Raw genomic sequence first — 16638 nt, 5'->3', positions numbered from 1 at the left:
ATAAATAAAATCTTAAAAAAAAAAATTAAAGCCATAGAATGAAATTGTAGGCCCAAACTGAAATTAAATTTAATAGAGATAATCTCTGTGTTTAAATTCAGAATCTCAAGTCCTCCCTCAGGAGGAGCTGGGTAGACTCGTTAGTGTGACAAATTATCTGGAAATTTTGGTTAATTACAAATGTAGCATGAACTGGCTACGTAATGTGCTGCTAAAAACTTATTAGAAGTTTATCCAGGTCACAAAAGTATTGGTTCCAGTGTATTTTTGTACTAGGTTGGAAACACATTTTCCATGTTTGTTTAAATGGACACTGGCAAAAGTTGAGAGCACTCCAAGGAAGGCAGGCAGAATTGTAAATGGTCCGAAAGCCATTTATATAGGAAACTTTGGGGACTTGTGGAAGGTAGTGTTGATAAGTTTTAAAACTGCAATTATAATAAAACACCCATAATCCCATCATCCAGAATTAACTGCTCTTATCTGTTCTTTTAGAAATATAAAAAATTGAGATAAAGCCAAAACCCGACTTTCCTCCTTCTTCCTACAAGGAACTCTGTCTTATTTTTATCAAGGTAACACATCTCCGTAGTTTCAAAAATTCAAATAGTATTATATGCTTAGAAGGAAAAATAGCAGTTATCCCACTCTGGAGGAAACCGTAGTCATATATCTTAAATATATATATATTTTTTAAGATTTTATTTATTTATTTGAGAGGTAGAGATTGCACACAAATGGGGGGCGGAGGGAGAGGGAAAAGGAAAAGCAGACTGAGCAGGGAGTCTGATACAGGACTGGATCCCAGGACCCTGAAATTGTACTTGAGCTGAAGGCAGATGCTTAACCGACCGAGCCACCCAGGTGCCTGGATCTTAAATATTTCTAATAGCATAGTCGTAACACTTGCTTTTAAAAAATATTAAACCTGTATACAGTGCCATAGAAGATGAGTGTTTGGTTCTTTTAAATGCATATATGTCTTTTCCCTTATATTCTCAATATGGTTATGTAATTTTGGGGGGCTAAATCATTATTTTTTTATTTTACACAAATATTGAACCTGAGCTATATAATGTATAATGATTATAATTATTTTCTCATACAACTTTTAATTTTCCTTAGGCATAATTAATTACCTTGCTTTTTTTACTTGCTCAGCTTTCAAAGTTCAGCTTACTAAATTATTCCCAGATTCTCAGCCAGGACCATAAAGCTCTGCCCCATTCATTCAAGTCCAATAGATAATTTATAATTATTTTTTAACCCTTAGAGATCTATTTTGTATATTCTGTATATTCTATATTCTGCTCTAGCATGGGTTGGTTGGTTCTATAGATCTCACCCTGGGATTTCCTTTTACTATCCTCCTGGGAATTCTGTTTCCTGAATTACTTGTCATTTTCTTTCTTGCTTCTCCAGAACCTCTCTGAGAGTTAAAATTTATGAGAATTAAATTTTTTGAAATCTTGCATATTTGAAAATGTTTTTATTCTATCTTTGATATAAAATAATACTCTATTTAATAGAATTTTCTGTTGGAAATAATTTCCTCATTATTTAAAGGTATTGCTATTTTCTTCCTGTGTTACCCATGAAAAGTCTAATATTCTTTTTATTTTATTTTTACAAAAACAAATGGTAGTTTTTAAAAATAAATAATTTATAGGAATACAGACTGGGCATTTGCAATATGTTTACTTCAGAAGTCTACAGAAAATGTATTGTTTTTATATGCACATTTTTTTTTAAGATTTTTTTATTCATTTATTAGCGAGAGAGAGTGAGCACACAGAGGGAGAGGAAGAAGCAGACACCCCACTGAGCAGGGAGCCCAGATATGGGACTTGATCCCAGTACCCTAGGATCATGACCTGAGCTGAAGGCAGACACTTAACTGACTGAGCCACTCAGGTGCCCCTGTATGCACTAATTCTTATGAAGGAATTGGGATCTGACCATTGAGGTACTCCATTATTATTATTTTTTTAAAGTAGGCTCTGTGCCCAGTATATGGAGCTGGAACTCATGATTCTGAGATCAAGACCAGAGCTGAAATAAAGAGTCGGATACTTATCTGACTGAGCCACCCAGGTACCCTCCATCATTCTTGTTTTTAAACACTTTTTTTGGTTAAATATACATAACATAAAGCTTACCATTTGAACCATTTTTAAGTGTATGCTTCTGTGGCATTAAGTACATTTATATTGTTGTGCAACCTGATGTCATTCTGATTTCATTCCTTTGTATGATACCTTTTTTTCCTTCTCTCTAGATACTTACAGAATTTTCTCTTTATTCCTAGTGTTCTACAGTTTAGAATTATTTGTGCCATAGTGTGGATTTTTAAATTCATTATGGTAGGGGCTTTGTGATTCCTTTAAATTGAAAACTCATGATCTTAAAATCTGGGATATTTTTTGTACTTTTTCTTTGATATTTTCTTCTTCTCTTTTTTCTGGAAAGCCTGAATTGATTCTCTCTTTTTTAATCCATTATCTTTTCCATTTCTTTGTCTTTATATTTTAACCAACTGAGCTACCCAGGCGTCCTTCTTTGTCTTTATATTTTACATGTTGGGAGATGTCCTTAAATTTGTCTTTCAAATCTTCCATTGAACTTTGTATTATTTCTTGGTTTAGAGATGCAAAATCTTACCTTTCTGAGAAATACATTTTAGATTTTTAAGTTTTCTTATATTTTCTGGATTGTCGGTCTCCTTCAGGCTCCACCCCCCCATCCCCATTTGAGTACCATCAGCTGTATGTATTTATAGGTATTCTTTTGGGCTTGTTAATTTTCCCAGATGGAAGTCCTCTAGTTTCTTGCTGGGGGAGCTTGGTGTCTGACTACAAGTGGTTTGGTGCTGAGAGGGAGAAGAGGGATGGGGGATCTCCCCATTTAGTATATAGACTTTAACTTAATTTTCATGTGCTTTTTTAAGATTGAAATTTTTAAATTTTAAGTTTTAACTTAAAAATTGAATTTTAAATTTCAATAAAAATATATTTATTTCAGAGTGAGAGCGAGTAAGAGAGAGCATGAGAGGGGAGAAGGTCAGAGGGAGAAGCAGATTCCACATGGAGCTGGGAGCCCGAAACGCAGAAGGCAGTTGGCTTAACCAACTGAGCCAACCCAGGCACCCCATTTAACTTCTTATACACATTTTTTAATTGTTTTTCCATTTTTAAGTTCCACCCCACATTCCCTCCTGCAAAGGGTGCCAATCCTGAGCCTTCCCTGGGTTCTGTAGTAGGAGTATGTATGCTTTTGTTTGCCAACATTTACCCTCTGGTTCTTTCTCTGGTATGTTAATCAATTACCGCACATTTATCTGCTTTCCAGCTTCTAAAATTTTGTGTAAATTCTTCCCCTGTTTTCACTTACTTTGTCTTTAGGGATTTTTACCTTTTGTATTCCTTTACTCTTATTTTTGGTGGAGAATTAAATTAGAAGGGTGTGGAGGTAAATTATTTAATTAATATATTTAAGTAGAAATGCAATCCATTTCTTATAATTTTGTGTATGTATAAAATGTATCCACATCTAATGTATAGTAGTGCTTTATGTGTTTTGGAAATTTTACATAAATGGGAGTGCCTGGCTGGCTCACTCAATAGAGCATACAGCATGTGACTCTTGATCTCTAGTTGATCCCCATGTTGGGTATAGAGATTACTTTAAAATATTTAAAAATAAGGGGCTCCTGGGAGCCCAGTTGGTTAAGTAACTGCCTTTGGTTCAGGTCATGATCCTGGAGTCCTGGGATCGAGTCCCACATCGGGCTCCCTGCTTGGCAGAGAGTCTTCTTCTCCCTGTGACCCTCTCTCCTCTCATGCTCTCTCTTGCTCTCAAATAAATGAATAAAATCTTAAAAAAAATATTTTAAAATAAAAATTTTGTATGAATGGGGGTGCCTGGCTGCTCAGTCAGTAGAGCATGCAACTCTTGATCTTGGGGTTCAGAGTTCAAGCCCCATGTTTGATGTAGAGATTACTTAAAAAAATAAAAACTTAAAGAGAATTTTTACATAAGTGGACTATTTTAGGGATAACTCTACAACTTTTCCCCTCAGCATTATATTGAGATTGAATAGATCTAGTTTAAATAGATCTAGTTCATTTTTGAATGCTACGTAGCAATAAATCTTAAGATTGTAATATATTGTATTTTCTTTTGATGAGCATTTAGATTGTTTTTGTTTTTGTTTTTGTTTTCCTCTAATAAAGATATGTGTGAGAATTTTTCTAAGCTATGATGAGAGGTGAAATTGCTAGGTTACTTATCTATTGCTGCATAACAAATTACCTCAAAATTTAATGACTTAAAACAATTAATATTTGGGGGCACCTGGGTGGCTCAGTGGGTTAAAGCCTCTGCCTTCGGCTCAGGTCATGATCCCAGAGTCCCGGGATCGAGCCCCACATCGGGCTCTCTGCTCAGCAAGGAGCCTGCTTCTCTCCCACCCGCCCCGCCTGCCTCTCTGCTTACTTGTGATCTCTGTCAAATAAATAAATGAAATCTTAAAACAAAAACAAAATAAAAACAAAAACAATAAATATTTGTTATCTCATGTTTCTATGGGTCAGGATTCAAGGTGTGTGCTACCCTATGACCCAGCAATTGCACTACTAGGTATTTACTCCAAAGATACAAATGTAATGATCCAAAGGGACACTTGCACCCCAGTCTTTATAGCAGCAATGTCCACAATAGATAAACTATGGAAAGAGCCCAGCTGTCCTTCAAAAGATAATGGATAAAGAAGATATGGTGTGTTTGTACACATACACACACACACATATACACATATGCCCGCACACACTGGAATAAAACTCAGCCATCAAAAAATGAAATCTTGCCATTTGCATTGATGTGAATGGAACTAGAAGGTACTATGCTAAGCGAAATAAGTCAATCAGAAAGACATCATATGATCTTATATGAGGAATTTAAGAAACAAAACAGGGGTGCCTTGATGGCTCAGCTGGTTAAACATCTGCCTTTGGCTCAGGTCATGATCCTAGAGTCCCAGGATCAAGCCTGTGCAGTGGGGAGTCTGCTTCTCCTTCTGCCCCTCACCCTGCTCATGCTCTTTCTCTCTCTCTCAAATAAGTAAGTAAAACCTTTGGGAAAAAAACAAAAACAAAAACAAAATAGAGGGTCATAGGGGAAGGGACAAAAAAATGAAACAAGACAAAATTAGAGAGGGAAACAAAATGTAAGAGACTTAATCATAGGAAACAAACTGAGGATTACTGGAGGGGTGGGGGATGGGAAGATGGCATAACTGGATGATGAACATTAAAGAGAGCACTTGATGTAATGAGCACTGGGTGTTCTATGCAAGTGATGAATTACTGACCTCTACCTCTGAAACTAATAATATGTTAATAATTGAAAGAAGTTCACTTATTTGAATGTGGAAAAAAATAAAGTTCTTAAGTTTTGATTACAAAAAAAAGAGGAATCAAAGAGTGTCTCTCATAGTTTGCAATGAGGTTGTTAGCTAAAGTTTTGGTTTCCTCTGAAGATTGAGCTGGGAGAGGATCTGCTTCCAAGTTCTCTGATGTGATTATTGGCAGGACTCAGTTCCTCATGGGTTGATTGACTGAGGGCCTTCCTTCGCTGCTGGTTTGTTGGCTAGAGGCCTTTTTCGGTTCCTTGCCTTGTGGGACTCAACACAGAGCAGTTTAAAACACCACACCTGGCTTCCATGACAGTGAAGAAGACAGAAGCCAAAGTCTGTAACCTAATTTTGGTAATGACATCCCAATCACCTTTCCTGTATTCTGTTTATTACAAGTAAATCACCAGGTCCAGCCTGTATTCCAAGAGTGGGGATTACACAAGGGCATAAATAAGGTTGTGTACCACACTGAGTCATAGTCATACTAGAATATTTAGCCTGAAAGAGGTGATTAAGGGAACAAAAGAATTTTGTCTTACATATTTGGAATGCTTATGTAAAGAGGAGATAGTAGATCTGCTTACTTTTAGATCAGAGATTGAACTTAGAATGGTGGGTGTAAATTAGGATCTGTCTTAGGGTGAGGGGGGCTCGGTTGAGCATCTGACTTTTAGTTTCAGCTCAGGTCATGATCCTCATGGGTTGTGAGATTGAGCCCCGTGTGGGGCTCCCCAGTCATCAGGAATTCTTCTTGAAATTTCGCTCCTTCTGCTCTTCCCCCAGCTTGTGTGCACGTGTATACTCTCTCAAATAAATAAATAAATTTTCTAAAAAAATCTGCTGCCTTATGGGATAATGTACTCTCTGTTCTTGAACATATTCTGGCAGAGGCTGTGACCCCTTATAAAAAGGATTATAAAAAGTGTTCTTGCATTAGGTTAGAAAGCTAAGTATATGCTCTTTAAAGATTCTTTCTACTCATAAGATTCTATAATTATAAATGAATGAGTTTTAAACTGTTCGTATTTGAATAGTCTGTTCAGGGAGAAGTGTATAAAAATACACGTGCATTTGTACATTTGAGGTTTTATTTATTTATTTATTTATTTATAAGTGAGTCAGTATTGAACTTTTTTTTTGCTTCTTTTGTAAATAACTTCTTTCCATTTAATGCAGATATTTTAGAATTTTAAAAAAATTATTTATTTATTTACATATGAGAGAGAGGCAGAAGCAGACTCCCCAAGGAGCAGGGAGCCTGATATGGGATTTGATCCCAGGACCCTGGGATCATGACCTGAGCCAAAGGTAGACACTTAACCATCTGAGCCACCCAGGTGCCCCTGAGGTTGATTTAGAAGACCGGGCTAAAGAAATGAAATCTTGCCATTTGCAATGACATGGATGAAACTAGAGGGTATTAGGCTTTGAGCGAAATATGTCAATCAGAGAAAGACAATTATATGATCTCCCTGATAGGAGGAATATGAGAGGCACAGAGGGGGGTTTGGAGGGTAGGGAAGGAAAAAATGAAACAAGATGGGATCGGGAGGGAAACAAACGGTAAGAGACTCAATCTCACAAAACAAACTGAGGGTTGCTGAGGAGAGGGTGGTTGGGTTATGGACATTGGGGAGGGTATGTGATGTGAGTGCTGTGAAGTGTGTAAGCCTGATGATTCACAGACCTGTACCCCTGGGGCAAGTAATACATTATATGTTAATAAAAATAATAATAATAAAAAAAGAAGACTCAGGCTAAGAAGGTAAGAGGAGAGCTATAAATTTATACTTTTAATTACTGAAAAAAAATCAGTGTTCATATCCTATTTTTATTTTATATTCCTTTGGCTACTCTAGGATGTTTACTAATACAATTCTTATTTTAAAATGTTAGAAGTGACTCTTTTTTTCTTCCAGCAAGAAATTATTTTTATTGTAAAAAAAATAGAAAATACAAATGAGGAAAAAATAAGAGGTAAATACCCTATAATATTCCTGCCCAAAGATTATATTAACTATATTAATATGATATAATGACATATAATCTCTTTGACCTTTTTTTTTTTTTAAAGATTTTATTTATTTATTTGACAGAGATCACAAGTAGGTAGAGAAGCAGGCAGAGAGAGAAGAGGAAGCAGGCTCCCCACCGAGCAGAGAGCCTGATGCGGGACTCCATCCCAGGACCCTGGGATCATGACCTGAGCCGAAGGCAGAGGCTTTAACCCACTGAGTCACCGAGGTGTCCTCTCTCTGACCTTTTAATTTAATATGCGCACACGCACACGCGCACACACACACACATTGTTGGTGGTAGTATGTTCTATAACATCATCGTGAACACTGAATGAGTACTGAATTATTGCTCCTAGAACAAATACGGATTAGGTTCCTGTGTACCTCTGGTTATATTTTCATTAACTGATTAATCCCTAAATTCATTTTATGTGTGTGGTTTAAAGAGATCTTATTCTTTTTTATATTTTTGAAGAGTTTTTTTTTTTTTAATATATTTTTGAGAGAGAGAGTGCATGAGTGAGCGAGTGTCCACGAGTGGGAGGAGGGGCAGTGGGAGAAGCAGGCTTCCTGCTGAGAAGGGAGGCTGATGTGGGACTTGATCCTTGGACTCTGGGATCATGACCTGAGCCAAAGGCAGATGCTTGACTGAGCCTCCCAGGTACCCTAAGGACATGTTATTTAATATATATTATTAATTTATTTATGTTGAACTCACAACAGATAGCCCTGTAATTTATGCCTGAATGAATGTATATAACATGTATTATATCCAGAAGGCACATCACAACTTTCTTAAAAACACTGGATAGCACTTTAGCTCTATGCTTGGAAGTCATTTTGAACAGGAATCACCCAACCAAGAATACAAAAATATGAAGAATGTAACACCACACCACAAAAAAGGACTTTTTTTAATAGTATGAAAACTGAACCAAGAAGGCCAAGCATTTCATTGTCTAGTTTGACCTTGATTGGGAGTGTGCATTTCAGGCAACTCAAAATTTTTACCATTCTGTATATGTCCATTGACCAGAGAATTGCTGCAAATATTGATTTTGGGGTGACAAATGTATTTTGACAAGTAGGCAAATTTGTGCATACAGAATCCATGAATAATGAGGACTGACGTGTGTGTATGTAGTGTGTGTATGTAGTGGCTTCTGTTTTCCTTTTTTTTCCCCAAAGATTTTATTTATTTATTTGACAGATCACAAGTAGGCAGAGAGGCAGGCGAGAGAGAGGGGGAAGCAGGCTCCACGCTGAGCAGAGAGCCTGATGCGGGGCCCGATCCCAGGACCCTGAGACCATGACCCGAGAGAAGGCAGAGGCCTAACCCACTGAGCCACCCAGGCACCCCTCCATTTTGTTTAATTATATAATTATATAAGAAAAGTAATTTTGAAAGTACTGTTAAAATTTGCTCCTTTCACCTAACATTCTAACCTTTCAACAAGTATTTATGTCTTGCCCACTGTGTATCCACATAGTGTTCTAGACTCTGGAGATGCCATAGCAAACAAAACTGACAAAGTGTTTGCCTCAGGGAACTTACATTCTAATAGAGAGGGTATTCTTCTACCAGTACTTCTGTCTACTAGATAGAAGTACTATCTGGTAGTGTTAAGTACAACAACAGCAAAATAAAGCAAGGTAAAGAGATAGGGTGGCGGTGGTCATTTTAGTTTTAAAAATTTATTTTTTCATTGAAGTATAGTTGAAATAGGTAGTAATTTTAGATGAAGGGAAGTCCCTTTGAGGAGGGTAATATTTAAGTCAAGACCAGAATGAAATGAAGGTTCAGACTATAGAAAGAGCTAGGGAATAGATTTTCAGAGGAGAGAGATTAGCAAGTGAAGAAGTCTTGAGATGAGAAGTTACTTGAAATCTTTGAAAAATAAAGGGCAAAGAGCAGTAAAGATGAAATTGTTAAGAGAAGTAGAAGCTGGATCATGAGAATTTTAAAATAAGGAATCTAGATTTTATTCAGAATGTATCGGGAAGACAATGTAATTACACTGATTTATTAAAGATTATTCTAGTTGCTGTGTAGAGTGACTGATTATAATGGAAGCAAGGGAGACCGAATAGAAGGCTATTGTAGTAGTATTCTAGGCAGTAGATAGAGGTGACTTTGTCTTGGATGGTAACAGCGGAGGTGGTAAGAAGGGATATGTTTTGATAGTAGCACCCATAAGATTTGCTGATGGTTTGGTGAGATGTTAGGGAAGGAAGGAAGTCAAGCATGGTTCCAACTTTAGCCAGAACAAGTGAGTGAATGGTAGTACTATTTACTGAGATATGGAAGAGTATGGAGTAGCTGACTGGGGTGTACTTGGTGAGAATTAAGGTTTTTTTCTTTAGGACATGTTAGGTTCGAGATACCTGGTAGACAACCAAGTGGTGATACTCAGTAGAAAGTTGAATGTACATGTCTGGACCTCAGGGGAAGAGAATGGATCTGGAGATTAAGGGTATGATGTTTATGTGTTTATGATGTTATGTGTTTATGTCAGTAAATATTCATCTACAACATATTTTTTTATGATTGAGTCATGTTCCTGACAGCAAGCCCTCTTGGTCAACTATAGAACCCTGACAGTTAAAACTAGAAATAGACAAGATCACTTAATTCATGTTCAAACTAAACCCTGTTGTGTTTATTTTTTATGGTACTTTGTTAATGCATTGACAGAGATGTTTGCAGTGACCAAAACATTCCAACCAGCAGACCAGAAAAGCCTTGATAGCAACAGAATGCCTAAAAGACCACACCCCACTACATTCCCTTCCCTGCCTGTAATTACCACTGAACACGTATGGACCTTCACCCATGATCACGTGCTCTCTGCCTGCTCTCTCATGCTGCCTCCGTTAACCACCCTCTGTAAAAATCTAGGTGTTCATCTTGCTGGCAGAGATACTGGTTGGTAAGGCTTGAGGCTGCCACCTCCCCCGGTTGCCAGCACTTGAAGAAAATCTCTCCCTTTCTCTTTCCAAGCCCTCATCTCTTGAGCTAGTGACTTCTCTTGGGGTGAGTTTATCCGAATTTGTTTGGCAACATTCTGGGAAACCCATCCAGGAGCTGTGTCTTCAGTTTGTCCAGTCTGCTTGGGGTTTTTGGGATGGGGCATTTGGCCACAGTAGCACTCTAGGGCTTACGTGTTTGTTTCCTGAGTTAGTGGCTATGATAGGCCATTCTGTAACATTCCGTTGTATTTAAATGTACTGTATTTTTTTTTTAAAAGATTTTATTTACCTGAGAGAGAGAGAGAGAGAGAGAGAGAGCGAGCGAGCGTGCATGAGAGGGGAGAGGGTCACAGGGAGAGGCCAACCTCCCCGCTGAGCAGGAAGCCCGATGCAGGACTCAATCCTGGGACTCCAAGATCATGATTTGAGCTGAAGGCAGTCACTTAACCAACTGAGCCCAGCCAGGTGCCTCTTTATGTACTGTATTTTGTGATGAGTAATTTTGTAAGTCCATATTTTAAACCAATTCCTGTAGGGTATTTGCAGTGCAGTTTTGACATTAATGAGAATTAGCTCTATTTATTTTTTTATTTTATATTTTTTTAAAGATTTTTATTTATTTTACAAACAGAGATCACAAGTAGGCAGAGAGACTGGCAGAGAGGAGGAAGCAGGCTACCTGTGGAGCAGAGAGTCCAATGTGGGGCTCGATCCCAGGACTCTGGGATCATGACCTGAGCCAAAGGCAGAGGCTTTAACCCACTGAGCCACCTAGGCGCCCCGAATTAGCTCTATTTATGCCAGTTAAGGGCATTGTCCCTCACAAGACTTTCTGCATTTGAGATGCCAACTACAAGTTCAGGAATCTCCAGGCCATCTGTATTTCTGACCAAATTCAGGAGTTCTGAGCCCCTCAGATTTGATAATTCACTAGAACAACTCGTAGAACTCAGGAAAGTGCTGTTCTTAGGATTACAGTTTTATTATAGCAAAAGGTTACACATTTGAACCAGCAAAAGGGAGAGATGCATAGGGCAAGGTCTGGGAGATTCGCAAAAGCAAAGCTTCTGTGTCCTCAGGATATGTCACCTTCCCAGCACATTGATGTGTATTACTAACCAGAGAAGCTCACCAACTCTGTGTTCACAGTTTTTACTAGGATTTCATTAGGTAGACAGGAGTGATTGAATCATTGGCTGTATGTTTGAACTCTGTCTTCAACCTGTTTCTATTCCCCAAAGGTCAGGCTAATATCATGTGGCTCAGTGCATCAATCATATAGTTGGTCTTTCCAGCATGGGCATCCCTCATCTTGAAACTAGGGGCCCAATGTCAGTCACTTGGTTAGCATAAACCCAATGTGGCTGGAAGAACCTACCTTAAATAACACAGACACTCCTATCAGTTGGGAAATTCCAAAGGTTTAGAGGCTTACCTCACAGGAACCAGGCACACAGACCAGCCAAATTCTTTATTATACAATAGTGTTAAAACCCAATTAAGTTATTACATCCTTTGGAAAACCTTACTTAGACTTTCCAAGGGCCTTTGTTCACATCTCTGTTACAGTTTTTCTTTTTCCTCTCATTAGTGAACCCTTTGAAGGTCCCCTGATTTTAGTCATCTTTGTACCTCAAATATTAGCACTATATCTGGCTTACAGTAGTAAGTAGGCTCAGTAAGTATTTAATGAGTTAAAATATTTAAGCTATAGTTCATAAGAGAAGTTCAGTGTAGAATTCTCTTCTTAGAATTTCAAAGGTCAAATAGAATCAGTGGTCTCACTTCATTTCTCTTATTCCATTCATCACCATTTGCTCTACTTTAACATTTTTATATCTTTTTAATGTGGACATCAAATATGCAAAAGAGAAAAGGAGAAAAGTCCGGGATCATGACCTGAGCCGAAGGCAGTCGCTCAACCATCTGAGCCACCTAGGCACCCTTTCATAAGCTTTAAAACATGTTTTTTAGAACAGTTTTAGATTACAGAAAAGCTGAGATGATAGTATGGAGTTCTCTATTTCCTCATCCAGTTTTCATTATTATTATTTTTTTAAAGGATTTTATTTATTTGACAGAGATCACAAAGCAGGCAGAGAGGAGGAAGCAGGCCCCCTGCCAAGCAGAGAACCCGATGTGGGGCTCGATCCCAGGACCCTGAGATCATGACCTGAGCCGAAAGCAGAGGATTTACTCACTGAGCCACCCAGGCGCCCCCAGTTTTCATTATTACTAACATCTTAGAGTTATTGCAGTTAATGAATCAATATTGGTACATTATTATTAAACACTTAACATTCCTCAGCTGTTATCTTATGTCTTTTCTTTGTTCCAGGCTCCCATCCAGGATACTGCATTAATTTAGTAAGTCATGTCTCCTTAGGCTCTTCTTGGCTGTCACAGACTTTCCTTGTTTTTGATGACCTGATAGTTTTTAGGAGTACTAGTGAAGTATTTTTAGGATGCTTCTCTTCTGGAATTTGTCTGATGATGTTCTCATAATTAGACTGGGGTTGTGGGTTTTGAGGTGTGTTAACCTTATTTTTTTTTTAAAGAGATTTATTTTTTTGATAGACACAGCGAGAGAGGTAACAAGGGCAGGGGGAGTGGGAGAGGGAGAAACAGGCTTCCTGTACCAGGGAGCCCAATGCAGGGCTGGATCCCAGGATTCTGGGATAATGACTTGAGCTGAAGGCAGATGCTTAATGACTGAGCCACCCAGTTGCCCCTGGGTGTGTTAACCTTAGAAATAAAACAGTCTTACCAGTAACATTGTTTATTATACCAGCAAAAATGCTTTTACTTGGGAATAACAGAGAATTGCAATTCAGGCTATGCAAGCTATGGCAAAGCCATAGGCAAATCTCACAAAGGAGTGGAACCTTATTTTAATGGAGAAAGAGGAAGTTGGGAGGGTTTGTTTTGAACAAAAGTCCATTGGAGAAAAGCAAGAGTGTAGGGTGATTTTTCAAAGCCTGAGTTGCAGAATTAGTAGATTTTTTAAATATGAGACACAGTCTACATCGTTCTCTGTTGGGACCTTTAGTTGACAATTCTTTTCCAGTGATGATGATTCTGTTGGATTTGTAATTGACAGTTTTTCCTGTAATTGATATTGAGTGGTACAGCTCCCCCTTCCAGCCTCCCCTTCTAGCATCTAGAGTCCACTTTATTTTTTTTTTTAAAGATTATTTATTTATTTATTTGACAGAGAGATCACAAGTAGGCAGAGAGGCAGGCAGAGAGAGGGGGAAGCAGGCTCCCCGCTGAGCAGAGAGTCCGATGCGGGACTCGATCCCAGGACCCTGAGATCATGACCTGAGCGGAAGGCAGCGGCTTAACCCACTGAGCCACTCAGGCACCCTAGAGTCCACTTTAGTGAGGTTTCCCTTTTTTAGTTTTCACAAGTGGAAGATCACAGATACAGTGCTATTCTTATCACATCATATCAAGGGTATATATTATCGACATGATTTATCATTGTTGATAATGATCTTAATCACCTGGCTGAGGTTGTCAAGCTTCTCTGCTAAAGTTAGTCTCCCCCTTCCCTTTTTCTATGCTTTACTTTTTTTTTTTTTTTTTTTAAGAGAGAGCGTGGGGGAGGGAGAGAGAATCTTAAGCTGGCTCCACACCCAATGCAGAGCCCAGCATGAGGCATGATCTTTTTTTTTTTTTTTTTTTTTAAGATTTTTTGTCAGAGAGAGAGGGAGAGAGAGCGAGCACAGGCAGACAGAATGGCAGGCAGAGGCAGAGGGAGAAGCAGGCTCCCTGCTGAGCAAGGAGCCTGATGTGGGACTCAATCCCAGGATGCTGGGATCATGACCTGAGCCGAAGGCAGCCGCTTAACCAGCTGAGCCACCAAGGCGTCCCAGCATGACGCTTGATCTTATGACCCCAACATCATGACCTCAGCTGAATCAGGAGTTGGATGCTTAACTGACTTAGCCACCCAGGTGCCTGTCTATGCTGTAGTTTTTGGAACAAGGGCTCCATGCACTTAAGGAGTGGGATTTATGGTCCTTATCTTTCCAGGGGGGAGTAGCTGATAAATTATCTGGAATTCTTCTGCAAGGGAAATTTGTTCTTCTCCATTTGTTTATTTAATTATTTCCTTATTATCAGTATGAACTCGTAGATTCTTATTTTATACTTTATATTTTATACTTTATTTTCTTCTTTTTTTTTTAAGATTATTTATTTATTTGACAGACAGAGATCACAAGCAGGCAGAGAGACAGGCAGAGAGAGAGGAAGGGAAGCAGGCTCTCTGCTGAGCAGAGAGCCTGACACGGGGCTCGATCCCAGGATCCTGGGATCATGACCCGAGCTGAAGGCAGCGGCTTAAACCACTGAGCCACCCAGGCGCCCCTACTTTTTTTTATTCTTTTTTTTTTTTAAGATTTTATTTATTTATTCAACAGAGAGAAATCACAAGTAGGCAGAGAAGCAGGTAGAGAGAGAGAGGAGGAAGCAGGCTCCCTGCCGAGCAGAGAGCCCGATGTGGGACTCGATCCCAGGACCCTGAGATCATGACCTGAGCCGAAGGCAGTGGCCTAACCACTGAGCCACCCAGGCGCCCTTTATTTTATTCTTATTTTATACTTTAGATTTGGCTTTTGGAAGCTCATTCCGTTTGTCTTCTGTGTTCCTTTTGGATACCAATTTAGGATTTTTGTTTTGTTTTTTACCATTTCCTTAGTTTCTGACATTACAAGATGCTTGGGCTTATCTTGTGTATTTCCTTTGCAGTCCTGGAATCAGACATTTCTCCAAGAAAACTGGGTTTCTTTCGTTGGAGAGTGGTATTAGAAACTAAGATCTTGTCTCTTGGTGTGCTTGTTACAGCTGGTATGTCATTGATTCTAAGCATTCTTAGCTGACAGAATAAGTCAATATATACACATACATATGTATACTCATACATATAGATCTATAAATATTTCTAGATGTAACCATCCATATTTTTATTAGGTGAAACACAAGTTCATATTCTAATTCTAATCCATTACCACATGGATCGTTTTAGCCTTTTCTTCCTGCTTATCTGTAATCTCCCATTCTAAAAGTGAGAAACCTTCTACCATCCACCATTCAGTTACCTAATTGTCCAGGTTCAGTATACATGTATAGTGGTTCGAGAGTTGTTAACTTGTACACCTGTGGGAAACAGCTTTATTAGCTAGAGTACAATGCTAATGCATGGTTCCCTATCCTTTTAGTCTAAAAGAATCCAGTAATTTCCAAAGTTATGTGGGTCAATACTTTTATCTACTGTCCTCTTCAATGATGTTGTTTCATAGGTTTGTTGTATATTTTTATTATAGCAAATTTCAAACATATCAAAAATAAGGGAAAGAATATAGTGAACCACATGTACCCATCACCAGCCTCAAGAAAATTATTAAATTTGTGGTTAGTCATGTTTTAACTGTATTCCCTCTTATGCCTCCTAGTTAACATGTGATTAAGAGGGAACACAAGCAGGGGGAATGGGAGAGGGAGAAGCAGGTTTCCCGTGGAGCAGGGAGCTGGATGCGGAGCTAGATCCCAGGACTCTAGAATCATGACCTGAGCCAGAGGCAGATGCTTAATGACTGAGCCACGCAGGTGCCCACCCTCATTGGTTATTTTTATTTATTTATTTTTAAGATTTTTATTTATTTATTTGACAGAGAGAGATCACAAGTAGGCAGAGAGGCAGGCAGAGAGAGAGAGGAGGAAGCAGGCTCCCTGCTGAGCAGAGAGCCCGATGCAGGACTCAAGCCCAGGACCCTGAGATCATGACCTGAGCCGAAGGCAGCGGCTTAACCCACTGAGCCACCCAGGCGCCCCCTCATTGGTTATTTTGAAGTAAATCCTATGTATATTATTTCCTCTGTAGATATTCCCAAATGCGACTTAACCATAATTTAACCAGTCCCCTATTGCCAGTTTTTATTTATTACAAGTAGTACAACTATAAATATCCATTTATATTTAGCTTTGCAACTGAAGGGTGAATTTCCAGAAGTTGAATTGTTGAGACAAAGATTTAAGCTTTTAAAATTGAGAAATACTGCCAAATTAATTTTAATACTACCAAGAGTAAATGAGAATTTATCCTTCTCTGTACCTTCACCTACACTGATTTTATCCAACTTTTAAATATTTGGCAATCTGAAATCTTAAATATTTGGCAATCTGAAAAATGATATATATGTATCTTTTTTTTTTTTTTTTGCATTTCTTTAA

General features: G+C 38.5%; 1 protein-coding gene across 43 annotated transcripts in view; it reads left to right on the top strand.

Annotated features, from left to right (window-relative positions):
- Positions 1 to 16638, top strand: part of USP54 (ubiquitin specific peptidase 54) — a 119738-nt gene that overhangs the window by 14933 nt on the left and 88167 nt on the right. For 6 of the 43 annotated variants that reach the window (XM_082716370.1, XM_082716361.1, XM_082716380.1 and 3 more), the window contains one exon: positions 9796 to 9905. The exons of the other annotated variants lie outside the window; for them this stretch is intronic. The gene's annotated coding sequence lies outside the window, so the exon portion shown is untranslated. Of the gene's footprint in view, positions 1 to 9795; positions 9906 to 16638 lie in introns of those variants that run through there. 43 annotated transcript variants of the gene reach the window in all.

This window comes from Mustela nivalis (genome assembly GCF_964662115.1).
Source record: "Mustela nivalis genome assembly, chromosome: 2".
Taxonomy (NCBI): domain Eukaryota; kingdom Metazoa; phylum Chordata; class Mammalia; order Carnivora; family Mustelidae; genus Mustela; species Mustela nivalis.
The sequence above is the reverse complement of the archived record's forward strand: the minus strand, read 5'-3'. Positions and strand labels throughout refer to the sequence as shown.